Consider the following 13,595-nt stretch of genomic DNA (forward strand, 5'->3'; position numbering starts at 1 on the left):
AACTCCAAGGCCAAACTTCCCTGTTGTTCCTTTTATCTCTTGGCTCCCTACTTTAGCATTCCAGTCCCCTAGAATGAGAAGAACATCTTTCTTTGGTGTCAGTTCTAGAAGGTGTTGTAGATCTTCATAGAATTGTTCAATTTCAGTCTCCTCAGCAATGCTGGTTGGTGCATAAACTTGGATTATTGTGATGTTGAATGGTTTGCCTTGGATTCGTATTGACATCATTCTATCATTTTTGAGATTGTATCCCATTACAGCTTTTCCCACTCTTTTGTTGACTATGAGGGCTACTCCATTCCTTCTACAGGATTCTTGCCCACAATAGTAGATATGATAATCATCTGAGCTGAATTCGCCCATTCCTGTCCATTTTAGTTCACTGATGCCCAGGATGTCGATGTTTATTCTTGCCATCTCCTGTTTGACCACCTCCAGCTTCCCAACATTCATAGATCTTACATTCCAGGTTCCTATGCAGTATTTTTCTTTGCAGCATTGGATTTTCCTTTCACTTCCAGGCACGTCCACAGCTGAGCGTCCTTTCGGCTTTGGCCCAACCACTTCATTAGCTCTGGAGCTACTTGTACTTGTCCTCCGCTCTTCCTCAGTAGCATGTTGGACGCCTTCCGACCTGAGGGGCCCATCTTCCAGCGTCATATCTTTTAGCCTTTTGTTTCTGATCATGGGGCGTTCTTGGCAAAGATACTGGAGTGGCTTGCCATTTCCTACTCCAGGTGGATTGCGTTTAGTCGGAACTCTCCATTATGTCCTGTCTGTCTTGGGTGTCCCTGCACGGCATAGCCCATAGCTTCTCTGAGTTACTCAAGCCCCTTCGCCACGACAAGGCAGCAATCCATGAAAGAGTCCATACAACTAAAGTATGCGTAAGAACAAGGCGTCACTGTAACTCTCTCTCTCCCTCCTGCCGCCTCCCCCCCGGGATACGTAGCGTGAGCCCTTGGTTTGGTGGAACAAGCAGGGGCCACGTCGGTAAATGTCACAATGCTCAGAAGCCAAAAGCATCCACGCTGCAGGGCTGACTTGCCCTCGCCTTGGCTTCCATTTTAACACCAGTGGTCTGAAGGCCGTGACCTTTGCCTTTGCATCCCCTGCTGTTCCTTCCTTCCTTCCCTCCCTCTCTCTGCTCCCCCTTCAGGCTTCATTTCTCCCGGGCGTTTTTGGGCTCCCCTTCCCAGCAGGGCTCGGCCATTTCTGCACCACCAGAGAATCTCAGCCAGACTCCGAAAGGGAGGTGGGAAAAGGACTGTGTGGGACCTCCTCCCTTCCTGGCCCTGTTTTTCCTTTTTTTCCTTTTCCCTGCACCAGACCTCTGGGGGGTTGGGGGGAACGGATGGTGATCCTTTCTGCCTGACTGGCTGCAATCCTTCCCTCTGTTATCTCCCCTGTATTGCCTGCACCCGGTAAGTCAGAAGGAAGGTAGGTGTGTGTGTTTGGGTGGGTGGGTGAGGAAGAACCCTCTTTGGAGAAGAGGGGAAGATGGAGGAAGAGAGAGAGAGAGAGAGAGAGAGGAAGAAGCCAAGGAGGGGGGCTCCCAAGAGAGAAAGTGGGGTTGTCTCCCGAGTTCAGGGAAAGCAACCAAGCCTTGGGGGGGAAATGAGAAAAGGCACCCGTGCCCCCCCTCAGGAAAGCACGAGGTCACACACTCTCTCTTTGTCTATGTGTGCATGAGGGTTTGTGAGCAACCTAGAATTCATCCCCATTTCTCTTTTGTGCCCCTCCCTCTTCCACGATATCCCCGGAACATTGAACTCCCCCCAATTAGGGTTGGGAAGCCCCGCCCCCGCCCCCGCCCCCTCTACCTCGGGGAGCTTTCCTCGGAGGACGGGGGGGGGGCGGAACAGAGAGGGAGGCAAGGGGTAGTAGAGCGTCTCCTCGCCGCCGGAAGAGGAAGCAGGGGGAGATAGACTCCGCCCCCCTCATGTTGTTTCCCCCCCCCGTCGCTCGGCGCTTCCTCCCCCTTGGTCTCTCTCTGTTCAGCCGCTAAGTCAGTCCGGGCGTTTCCTGCCTTTGGAGAAGACTAGAAGGCGGTGAGCTTTGGGGTGAGGAGGGGGGAAGGAGGAGGAGGAAGATTAGGGGGGTCGTGAAAGGCTTTGCCCTGGGAGGGGCGTGGTGTGGAGGGGTGCATTTTTAAAATGAGCCACATCCTCCGTGCAATCGCCAACCGCTCATGGGGGGGCTTCGATCTCCCCAGGGCGCCTCCTTGACTTGGATTATTATATAAATCCCCCCTCAACCCTCGTTTTTTAGAGTTTTCCATTTGGGGATATTCAAGGAAGAGCCAGGATGTCCCAGTGGGTGAGGGGGGGAGTCAAGATCTCACCCTCAAGGGGGGCAGAGAGACAGAACTACCCCCAATGTCCCCTATGTGCAATGCATCTGGGTTGGGGAGCAGTGCTGGAGGACACCCCACCTCTCCCCTGCATCCTGCCTCCACCCGTCAGTGCAAAAAAAGGGATGAGAGAAGAGTCACTGGGCTCCCCACTTAGTCTCTCCTTCTCCCGCTCAAGGTTCAAGGGCCCCCATTTGCGAAAGCTTGGGAAGGTCCGTCTAAGGCTTTCCGAGATTCGCTCCACACCCAGATCACCAACAGCCTCCCCAGTCGAGGAAACCAAGCCTTGGGATCCCACCGAATCTCTGGTGATGCAAACCAGATGGGCCAGGATCAAGTCCCAGAAGGCAGTTCTTTTGCACCTTCGACTCCCCTGGCGCTTGGAAGCAAGAGTTTCCACCCAGAGGGTTGGTCACCCAGGCTATCCGAGCTGTTTAAGTTTGGGGACGGCTTAGAGTCAACCATCATCCTTTCCCCTCCCCCTTCTCTCCTGCTTGGGGCTGTGAGTGCTTTCTCCACACCACATCTCCCCCTGCCCTGAACAAGTCCTATACAGTTGTGTTCAAAATTATTCAGCCCCCAATGCTGTAAAGGGGTTTAGGGACTATAGTGTACATTTGGAATTGTATTCAGAATGAAATCCTACAAGGACGTTTTAAAGAACCAAATGCAACTAAAATAACATCAATTGTTTATGTAATACAGTAGTAAATGTTTCTTTTGTGGTTTCTTCATTGCCACAATTATTCAACCCCTTAAAGACTACCACTCTGAAGAAGAGAGGTTCATTCAGGTGTTTTCGATCAGGTATTGAAAACACCTGTGGATGTCACCGAGCACCAGTCAAGCATAATAAGCACCAATTAGGCAGCTTTAAAATGACTGTGATACTCAGCTCCTTCTAGACATTTACTGGTGTGGTTACAAACATGGTGAAGTCAAGAGAATGGTCCAGGAAGACAAGAGAAGAGGTGATTTGTCTTCACAGGAAGGGCAATGGCTATAAGAAGATTGCAAAGAAGTTAAACATACCAAGAGACACCATAGGAAGCATCATTCACAAATTCAAGGCAAAGGGCACTGTTGAAATGCTACCTGGTCGTGGAAGAAAGAAGATGCTGACTTCGACTGCTGTGCGCTACCTAAAGCGTAGAGTGGTGAAAAGTCCCCGTGTGACTGCTGAGGAACTGAAAAAAGATTTGTCAGATGTGGGTATAGAAGTTTCAGCTCAGACAATAAGGCGCACACTGCGTAATGAAGGTCTCCATGCCAGAACCCCCTTGCTGTCTCCCCAGAATAAGAAGAGTCGACTGCAGTATGCCAAAAGTCATGTGGGCAAACCACAAAAGTTGTGGGATAGTGTTCTGTGGACTGATGAAACAAAATTAGAACTGTTTGGGCCCATGGATCAACGCTATGTTTGGAGGAGGAAGAACAAGGCATATGACGAAAAGAACACCTTGCCTACTGTGAAGCATGGCGGAGGGTCAATAATGCTTTGGGGCTGTTTTGCTTCTGCAGGTACAGGGAAGCTTCAGCATGTACAAGGTACCATGAATTCTCTTCAGTACCAGGAGATATTGGATGAAAATGTGATGCAGTCCGTCACACACCTGAGGCTTGGGAGACGTTGGACCTTTCAACAGGACAATGATCCCAAGCATACCTCCAAGTCCACTAGAGCATAGTTGCAGAGGAAAGGCTGGAACATTTTGGAGTGGCCATCGCAGTCACCAGACTTAAATCCGATTGAGAACCTCTGGTGGGACTTAAAGAAAGCAGTTGCAGTGCGCAAGCCTAAGAATTTGACTGAACTGGAGGCTTTTGCCCATGAAGAATGGGCGAAGATACCCGTAGATCGCTGCAAGACACTTGTGTCAAGCTATGCTTCACGTTTAAAAGCTGTTATAACTGTAAAAGGATGTTGTACTACGTACTAAGATTGAATGTCACTTGGGGGTTGAATAAAAACTAATGATGATGTGAGCACAGAAAAGACATTTGTGGTTATTTCATTATAAACTTAAGGTTATATTTCTCTGACCTACAAGTGCCTCTTTCATGTAAATGTAAGCAAGATGACTGAATGATCAAAATCAATGTCAAAATGGCCAAAACATTCAATTTCAGTGGGGGCTGAATAATTTTGAACACAACTGTAGCTGCTCCCTGATTCCCCCCCTTATAAACACACTATGATCTTTACCATCTAAACACATCCCTCCACAGGCAGACAAAGACCAAGTGAGCAGCTTCTCCTCTGAACTGGCTTGGAGTGGGGAAAAGATCTCACACCAGAACGAAAAGGAGGGAAACATTTAGGGAGGCCGTGCTTTCAAACCTTCAGGGAGGAAGAAGTCCCGAGACTAAGCTGGGGAAGGAGTCCTTTATAAAACTCTCTTGGAGGCGGGTGTTCAGGTTCCTCAGCTTGACTGTACTGTGGGCGCTGTAGAGGTGCTGCCTCGGCAGGTGAGGTTCTTTTCATTCCTGCAGGGAGGGAACAAGGTATTTCAAGGAGCCCCCCAGGTTTTGCCGAATTCCTGACTTTTCCTTCCCCCATCAGGAATTGATTCTAGGAAGGAAGAAATGCAATCTATCTAACACATTGTACTGTAAAGCCATGGTCCCCAACCTTAGGCCTCCAGATGTTCTTGGACTACAACCCCCTGAAACCTTCACCACCACCTCTGCTGGCAAGGATTTTGGGAGTTGAAGTCCAAGAACATCTGGAGGCACAAGGTTCCACTCGTAGGAAGGTTCTTCAGGTCCATGCAGAGTTCAAAACGGGGTTTACCATTGCCATGCAGGGGTTTGACCCCTTCAAAGACATCCTAGATTTGAGGCAAATTGGCTGGATCAGTCCCTGCCCACGCAGCTCACCTTCACCTACAGACCCAATCTGTTTTTCTGGTGCCCCTCCTTTCCCTCCGTGTGTTAAGCATGCTTCCCATCATCCAGGCCAGCTAACTTGAATGATCAAATTTTTCTCTCTGGGACTGTAAGAGGCCACTCCATCACCTTCTTCCTCTTTCCTTCCTCCCTCCTCATTGTTTCTTCGTTAGCTGCCTTTCCATTTTCCTTTTCCTGATTTCCAAAGGAGGGAGAGAGAGAAAGAGAGAGATGGAAATGTATCTCCACATGATAAGAAAACTACAAAGCCATGCACTATTAAGAAATGTCTTTTGTTTGTTTGCTTTATCCAAGATGCCTCCAGACTGATCATTTTTCTTTTCTCCAAGGCAGAGATTGAAAGTGAGTAGATCTCCGTTCACTTCTCTCTGGACGAAAAAGGAATAATCCAATTTCAAATCCTTCTTAACATTTCCAAGGTAAGCAAGATGTCATTCTTTATTCATAGCATGGAATCATGGCGTTAGAAGAAATCATATATAGCTCAATCTCCAGCTCAGTGCAGAAATTGTGTATCTGACTGATGGCTTCCCAATTATCCCTCAGCTTCCAGTTCCACTGTTGTACTGCTGAAATAGTTAGAAGGTTATTCCTGATACTCAATCGAAATCTGGCTCCCTGAGTGCATTAATTTGTGTCCTACACTCTGGTAAGAGTGAGAACAAGTCCTGCCTCTCTGTCTGATAACCTTTCTTTCACTCTTTCCTCCTGTGGCTTGGTTTCTAGTTTCTCCTCAGTCGTCCTTACTGTCCCCCCCCCCCGAGTCTGTTCCTGTTGGCCTGCATCCTTTTTTAAAGGCAGGACTGGACACGGTAATCTATAGCAGTGGTTCTTAACCTTTGTTACTCAGATGTTTTTGAACTGCAACTCCCAGAAACCCCAGCCAGCAGAGCTGATTGTGAAGGCTTCTGGGAGTTGCAGTCCAAAAACATCTGAGTAACAAAGGTTAAGAACCAGTGGTCTATAGGGGGCCTAGGAAATGCCGAGTAGAGAGTACGGAAGACTTGATGTCATTTGGAGATGACACCCCTGTCAATACAGGTCAAAAGAGACTTTGCCATGGGTTTTTTTGTATATGATTCTGATAATAACGGAAAGGTAGTTGGTGCCTGTGAAATTCGCCCTCGTGGCCCCTGTTTATCTCTTCAAACATAGAGCTCACAAAGGCAAACCAAAAACCTCTTGATACACTGCCAACAGTTGATCTCCTTATCAATGTACTTTACTTACAAAAGAAAAAGTCCATTCAGTACTGACATCAATAAAACATGTTTATTGTTTACAGATCGTTTCTAGGATAATTCATAAGCATATTCTTTCAATTTCACCAAGCATCAATATTAATCTTCTATATTAAATATCACAGGTTACTAATCACTCTTCAACTCTGTCCTTCTCTAAGATTGCTAACACAGACTGACTCAACTCTCTGACTTCTCCTCTCAGGTTGTGCCTTTTAACATCTCTTGTGGCCTTGCCTCTTAACCACATTATCATATAACTCATGAATATTACATATCTTATTACAGAATTTAGGGTGAACGCTATATTCCTCCCTCAAATATGTTTGTTTGGGAGGAGAAACATGTTTCTCATCCTAAACAAACATGTGGTGCCTCGCATAACAATTGCTCCGTTTAATGATGAAACCACATTATGGCGACCTTTTTGCGATCGCTTTCGCAATCACTTAATGATGTTTCCTATGAAGTGTTTTCGCTTTGCGATGATCGGTTCCCTGCTTCGGGAACCGATTCTTTCCAAAGCGATGTTTTTCTAACAGCTGATCGCTGTTTCAAAATGGCCGCTGGGTAAATAAAATGGCTCCCCACTGTTTTCTGGGACGGATTCCTCACTGCACAGCCACCAAAAATGGCCGCCTGTGACGGCTGTGATGATGTCACCTGCCTGTCACTGCTATGGCTGGAGTTTATCTGCCTATGGCAGGACAGGAGGTGGGACTTCAGTGGGTGGAGTTAATGTATATAAGGGGGGGAGTGAATGTGGTGAGAGGAGATTTTGAGAGATTTGGGAGATTTGGGATTTTGGGGAGATTGGGATGAGATAGAGTGTTAGGGCCTGTTTATTCAAGTTATGAGGTACTGTGCTAGAGTAGGTCTGAAAGAGAGAGTGATTGAGGGGGATACTTTATTACATTGATTGCCTTATTTAGTTTCCACGTGATTTACTATTATTTATGTTTTCTCAATAAACAATCCTTTTTAATTTTTAAATCCATACCATTGTCTGATGAGTCAGATCAATAAGTGTGGTTGGTGGCAGCAAGTAAAGTGTGAATGAGAGAGTGTCGTGACCATTGTGACGTGAAAGGAGGACGTCACACCGCCCTATGGAGGATTTTCGCTGGACGGTGAGTTTCCAGCCCATCGAAACTCATTATAGTGGTGCCCCACATAGCGACGATAATCCGTTCCAGTAAAATCGTCACTATCTGGAATCATCACTATACGGAACGGAAAATTTATTTATTTATTTATTTGTTTGTTTGTTTATTTTATTTATTTATTTTATTTATTTTATTTATTTTATTTTATTTTATTTTATATTCTGCCTATCTAGTCGTTTAATGCGTTCCTATGGGGGGAAAACTCACTATGCAGAAATCCTCCATCCGGCCATCATTTTCGCTGCCCGGTAAGCCAGGAAACTGCACAAAAATGCTGCGGATGGCCATTTTGTTTACCCGGTGGCCATTTTGGAACCACCAGTCAGCTGTTAAAAAAACAACGCAATGTGAAGAACGGTAAGCAAAACGTGAAAGGTAGCTTCTGAAGGGGAAGCCCCTGCCACTCAGCTGGGGTTAAATGCCAGCGGTGGCTTCAGAAGGACCGCGGGGAGGGCTTCCCCACGGTCCTTCGTAAGCCACCGCCAACATTTTTGCCCAGTTGAGCGGCAGGGGCACCCGCTCAGCTGGGTGAAAATGGGGCTATGGGGAGAAATCGCAAAACAGCCATCGCTATGTGGATTCATCGTTAAACAGGGCAACCTGTAAGCGAGGCACCACTGTATATCAAACAATCTCTTATCACTCTAAACATTCTAGTGCAGTTCAATTAAAAACTTTACCTTTTGATTTCTACTTACGACATTTAATATTACAATCCTACAGAACTATAACATATTCATGAAAATTTTACATAGATAATTAAACAGTTACTCAATAGTCCAGTCAGATTTGTTTTAAAAGTTCTTTCATTTTTCTCCATGACTCAGTCCATCAATCTTCAATTTTTCATCACACAAACAGAAAAATTGTGATAACATTATCAGCTTAGTTTATCCCCCCATCATTCATTTGTCTTTCGAGGCAAAGTATCAGTATCTACTATCTGAGTCCCTTTTACACTATGAATTACAAAGTCCAAATCTTTCACACTCCTGCTGTTATCTGCTTGGCACAAAGCCTCTCAGAGTCCAATGCTTGATGTATCTATGACAGGGGTCAGGGAACTTTTTTACCTTTTACCCCCCCAAAAAATTATATATGCCGACATTACACCCTTAATTCGAAAGGAAGGAAGGAAATGATACATTATTTGAATTAAAACTATTATTGAATCTACACAGGCTGTGTACCGAACTAGCAGGATGCACCAAATTTGATAAAGATGTGCACTATTTTTGCTGGAACATATTGCACTCCAGCCATGGTGTGGTATAGGGAGTAATAAGGTCTCCAATGTGCCTAGCTAGTTGCATTAATTTTTTGCTAGCTCGCAGAGGATTTAATCATCATCAGTGGCTGCCAGAGTGGTGCTACCAATGACATGCTTGCTAGAGACAGCCCATGCAGAATTGGGGGGGGATTTCCCTCCACTTTAATTATTCTATGTGTGGTTTGCAAAAAGGAACAAACCAGGCTAAAGATCATGTCACCCACCCTGGTGCCACAGCCCAATATCAAAGGACCAGTGTGCTTTTTTTTTTTCATCATCAATGGAAAACTCAGCAGCGGCCAGAGGATTGGAAAAGATCAATCTACATCCCAGTCCCAAAGAAGGGAAATGCCAAAGAATGCTCCAACTACCATACAATTGCACTCATTTCACACGCTAGCAAGGTTATGCTCAAAATCCTACAAGGTAGGCTTCAGCAGTATATGGACCGAGAACTCCTAGAAGTAGAGTACAAGCTGGATTTCAAAGGGGCAGAGGAACTAGAGACCAAATTGCTAACAAGCACTGGAGAAAGCCAGAGAGTTCCAGAAAAACATCTACTTCTGCTTCATTGACTATGCAAAAGCATGGCAGAAAGTGAGGAGGACTTAAAGAACCTCTTAATAAGGATGAAAGGTAAAGGTAAAGATAAAGGTTCCCCTTGACAATTTTTGTCCAGTCGTGTTCGACTCTAGGGGGCGGTGCTCTTCCCCGTTTCCAAGCCATAGAGCCAGCGTTTGTCCAAAGACAATCTTCTGTGGTCACATGGCCAGTGCGACTTAGACACGGAACACTGTTACCTTTCCACCAAGATGGTCCCTATTTATCTAATCGCATTCGCATGCTTTTGAACCACTAGGTAGGCAGGAGCCAGGACAATCGCGGGCACTCACTCCGTCGCATGGATTTGATCTTATGACTGCTGGTCTTCTGACCCTGCAGCACAGGCTTCTGCGGTTTAGCCCGCAGCGCCACCACGTTCCTGTTCTCTGCTTCCCACCATCCAGGCCAGGGTGAAAGGGTGAAAGAGGAGAGTGCAAAAATGGTCTGAAGCTCAACGTCAAAAAAAAATTAAGATCATGGCCACTGGTCCCATCACCTCCTGGCAAATAGAAGGGGAAGATATGGAGGCAGTGACAGATTTTACTTTCTTGGGCTCCATGATCACTGCAGAGGGTGACAGCAGCCACAAAATTCAAAAATGCCTACTTCTTGGAAGGAAAGCAAATATAAACCTAGACAGCACCTTAAAAAGCCACCTTCCCCCCCCCCCGCATTAATTCAAAGTTTCTCTTTTGCTTGCCTGTTCATTTCCAGTTTTGAGTCAGTCTCTCTCTCTCTCTCTCTCACACACACACACACACACACACACATCCATCCACCCACTCTCCCTCCATTTCCTCCCTCCCTCCATTTCCTCCCTCCATTTCGTACATTTAAATAAGCTTGATGAAGTCCTCAGTCTCTTGCACATTTGTTCCATCCTTCCCTTTCTTGCTCCTTGATCCTCTCCCTCCTCCTGCTTGTTTGCAGTCATTTCCGGAGGAAGCATTCATTCAGAAGCCCCAGCTAATCCACAGCTGTAACCAATCAAGGAAGCTTATCTCCGATCTCTAACAGAACAGAGGATTTACTAGTGCCTGCTGCAATGAAGGAAGTAACAGGGAGATGTGGCTTACAATTTGAGCTTTGGCTGCAGTGGGGGTGGGAGGGAGGGAGGGGGTACCATTCTGCTCATTCCCCCCAGGATTTCCACTTTTACCCAATTTGGGGTAATTTACCCCTTTTTCATGGTCTGTGATCTATGATGATGGTGAACTCCTGGCTGTAGTCAGGTGTGCTGTAGACTGGTCTGGTCATTACCACCTCCCTCAGCTGGTCACATGACTGCTGGCACTCAAGGGTCCCTCTGATGATCTCTGGCTCCTTCTTCCGCGTTATCTTCGGTCGACTAGCAGTCATCAATCAGGCCCTCTGATGTCCACTGGATGTCCTCTGCTTGCCGTTACGTAGTGAAGCCTGCTTTCTTTCTGGCTCAGGGCTTCACTTTATCAGCAAGGGAAAGGGTAGGCAGTACCCTCTCCTCCTCCCGAACATCTCTGGATGCATCCTTCTTTAACATGTCAGGGCTTACGCATTCCTCCTCACAAACAAATTCACCCACTGGTACTTTCATTGCAAAGTTTTCCCTATGTGTGGGACCACTATCACGGGTTACTTTAAGATTCTCAGGCGAGTGTCTGTTAAGTGCAATCTCAAATGATTGGTTTGTTTTAGATTCACTGAGCTTTTAATCTGATTCTATTTCTTCTTCATTGATAAGCTAGGTATGGGTTGGCCTTGTGAGGTTTTATGGTCTAATTCAGCAGCAGAGCTACTAGACTCTCCCCTCCAGACCTGGTGCAACACATCTATAGGTTCTGACCCTGACAAAAGCAATTTAGTCCCCTCTATGGGTCTCAGTTCCACTACTTTGTCCTCAGGACAAAATGATCTTTCCTGGGCCTCATACAAGCTTTTTTCCTTTTCAGGAGTATTTCCCAAGCTTGGCTCTGCCACTTCTAAGGACTTCTCTTTATACAAAAGATCCTTATCCTGGCAAAGTCTCTCAGGGCATGTCAGGAGACAATAAAATGGGGGTAGAGGCCGCTTCAAGGCAACCCATCAAGCTGGTGTCCTCCTTTTGTTCCTGGGTATACCGTATATGCCGCCGTACAAGGCGACCGGCCGTACAAGATGACCCCCCCAAAATGCGGCACCAGGAAGAGGCTTGGGGGGCGGTGGCAGGAGAAGGAGGAGGAGGAGGGGAAGCGGGGCAGGGTGGTGGGTGAGCGAACGCACGCGCCACTTCCCTCCCTCCATCTGCCTGCCTGCCTGCCCACCTGCCTTCCTCCCCGGTGGCAGAAGGAGGAGGAAGAGGGGAAGCAGGGTGGGGTGACAGGCGAGCGAATGCACGCACCGCTTCCCTCCCTCCATCTGCCTGCCTGCCTGCCTTCCACCCTGGTGGGAGGAGGAGGAGGAGGAGGAGGAGGAAGAGGGGAAGTGGGGTGGGGTGGCAGGCGAGCAAATGTACATGCCGCTTCCCTCCCTCCGTCTGCCTACCTGCCTGCCTGCCTTCCTCTCTGGCCAGCGCAGCCCCACATCACTCACTCGGTAGCGGTGGCAGCTCGTTCCTGGCCTGGCGTACAAGACGACCCCCCACTTGGAGACACGTTGTTTGGGCCCCAAAAGTCATCTTGTACGCCGGCATATACGGTAATTATTTTTATTTGGGTTTTTCACAAGCATGAGATCAGTTTCTGAACAACAATTAAGCTGACTATCCGAGAAACTTTCTCCTTCCAGGCTTCCCTCTGCTCAAGTATCCATTTCTACTGCAGTGGGTGATTTCTGGCCCCCTTGTGAGCGTCTAAGTACAAAAGCTCTCTTAACATGCTCTGTCAGGTTTAAATCTTCTCTATACATTAGGTCTTTTATAAGTTATAGACCTCTAGGTGTTTAGTGATCAGTGGAATGGGATTCTCTCTAGCTTTTGTAATACAATCATTTAAAGTACTATCAGACAGCATCGGCATCGGGGAAAGTCCAGGAGTCCTAGCATGGCCAGGATTGCCCGGCGCGGCGTGGCTCTCAGCAGCTGCAGTGGTGGCAGGGGACCTCTGGAGGCCTCCCATGGTGGCGGAGAAGCCCTGGGAGGCCTCTGGAGACACAATTGGCGAGGGGGACCAATGGGCAATCGACCTACGGACCGGAAGGGGGTGGCAGGCAAAGCGTCAAATTTGAATTCTCCAGCCGCAAGTTGATGGGAAATTTTGCGGCCAGAGAAGTTCGTTAATTGAAAAGTCCATAGGTGGAAATATCTGTAAGTTGAGGGTCCACTGTACGGCAAGTTCTTAAAGATACGGGAGTGCCTGACCTTATCTATGTCCTGAAAAATCTCTAGGCAGAAACAACAGTTAGAACTGGATATGGAACAACTGATTGGTTCAAAATTGGGAAAGGAGTACAACAAGGCTGTATATTGTCATCCTGCTTATTTAACATATATGCTGAATACATCATGCGGAACGCTGGACTGGATGAATCCCAAGCCGGAATAAAGATTGCTGGAAAAAATATCAACAACTTCCCATATGCAGATGATAACACTCTGATGGCATAAAATGAGGAGGAATTAAATACCCTCTTAATGAGGGTGAAAGAGGGGAGTGCAAAAAATGGTCTGAAGCTCAAAATCAAAAAACTAGGATCATGGCCACTGGTCCCATCACCTCCTGGCAAACAGAAGGGGAAGATATGGAGGCAGTGATAGATTTTACCTTCTTAGCCTCCATGATCACTGCAGATGGTGACAGCAGCCCTGAAACTAAAAGACACCTGCTTTTGGGGAGGAAAAAAAACCAGAGACATCACCTTGCCGACAAAGGTCCGTGTAGTCAAAGCTACGGTTTTTCCAGTAGCGATGTATGGAATTGAGAGCTAGACCATAAAGAAGGCTGACTGCTTAAGAATTGATGCTTTTGAATTGTGGTGCTGGATGTGACTCTTGAGAGTCCCCTGGACTGCAAGGAGAACAAACCTATCCATTTTGAAGGAAATCAACCCTGAGTGCTCACTGGAAGGACAGATCCTGAAGCTAAGGCTCCAATACTTTG

At 47.0% G+C, this 13,595-nt stretch overlaps 1 protein-coding gene across 8 annotated transcripts in view; it reads left to right on the top strand.

Moving 5' to 3' along the window:
• Positions 1 to 1,945: 1,945 nt before the first annotated feature.
• Positions 1,946 to 13,595, top strand: part of LOC110070617 (uncharacterized) — a 159,963-nt gene continuing 148,313 nt past the window's right edge. For 4 of the 8 annotated variants that reach the window (XR_013542414.1, XR_013542415.1, XR_013542418.1 and 1 more), the window contains exons 1-2: positions 1,952 to 2,051; positions 5,597 to 5,682. The gene's annotated coding sequence lies outside the window, so the exon portion shown is untranslated. Of the gene's footprint in view, positions 2,064 to 5,596; positions 5,683 to 13,595 lie in introns of all 8 variants that reach the window. The other 4 variants (XR_013542416.1, XM_072987641.2, XM_072987640.2 and 1 more) reach the window with 3 other exon arrangements.

The sequence above is a fragment of the Pogona vitticeps genome, chromosome 2 (genome assembly GCF_051106095.1).
Source record: "Pogona vitticeps strain Pit_001003342236 chromosome 2, PviZW2.1, whole genome shotgun sequence".
In the NCBI taxonomy this organism is placed as follows: Eukaryota; Metazoa; Chordata; class Lepidosauria; order Squamata; family Agamidae; genus Pogona; species Pogona vitticeps.